The sequence below is a fragment of the Pseudophryne corroboree genome, chromosome 9, assembly GCF_028390025.1.
Source record: "Pseudophryne corroboree isolate aPseCor3 chromosome 9, aPseCor3.hap2, whole genome shotgun sequence".
NCBI lineage: Eukaryota > Metazoa > Chordata > Amphibia > Anura > Myobatrachidae > Pseudophryne > Pseudophryne corroboree.
In genome coordinates, this window is record NC_086452.1 from 366,670,860 (window position 1) to 366,671,834 (window position 975).

A 975-nucleotide genomic window follows, 5' to 3' on the forward strand; every position below is an offset into this window, starting at 1 on the left:
ATTGACAGATTATTGGCATGCATGGGAAGGATACACAAAAAAAACATAAATATGGATTATGAGATTGCTTTATATGTATGCCTTTCGATTTTGCTCTACTGATGTGTATACATGCCTTGATTTGCTGCTAACCAGTCCTAAACAAGATCTGTTATTCGTCATTTTTCAATACCTGTCATTTTCTTCTAAGCTCATTAAATTGGCCTAAGATTATTTGAATCTAGTATATAAGTACAGGTATTAATTAATATGTGTTTGTTCATCAAACTATCTCATTATCTTATTTACTATCTCATTATTTTATTTACCATCTGCACTTATTCAGTGGACTCTCATCCACGATTCATGGACCAAATCCACCTAGGTGGATACTTCCATGTCTAACGTTGGACAGCAGATCCAGTACTTTGCCTTTGTTCCATATTATCAAAATTGCTAACATCTACAAAGATAGTTTACATTCATATTTCTGCTACCTTTCCTTCTTTTTTGGGTGCACTTTCATTGGTGTTGCTTCGAATACTGACACTCTCTACTACCATACCTCATTGAACATGCCCAATCTCGTCTGATCTTGGAAACCAAACAGTGGTGGGCCGGGTTAGTACTTTGAAGGGAGACCTCCTAGGAATACCTGGTGTTGTAGAGTCAGGTGTAATGTTTGGGCCTATATATGACGCAACACTAACAGCAGTATCACCACTTTTTCTCTTCATTACTGTCTGATTACCCTTTTTTTCAATAGCACAGTAACTCATATCACTGAGAGGTTGCGGATACATTCAGAGTAATAGCTTTATGCAGGAGCCCCCACCAAAATTGGGGTGAGGTTATCAGAGGTGTTTTTGACCTATTGTGGTCGTGATATATTCCCTGCTGATCTATCTGTACTGGTCAAGGTGAAACAGATGTAGGACTGAGTGTGTCTACATCTCTTTCTACGTACTCTTATGACGTTAAAGACCAGAACATTTG

At 37.9% G+C, this 975-nt stretch overlaps 1 pseudogene; it reads left to right on the forward strand.

Annotated features, from left to right (window-relative positions):
• The first annotated feature begins 530 nt into the window (after positions 1–530).
• On the forward strand, positions 531–649 carry LOC134960392 (5S ribosomal RNA; annotated as a pseudogene).
• The last annotated feature ends 326 nt before the right edge of the window (positions 650–975 follow it).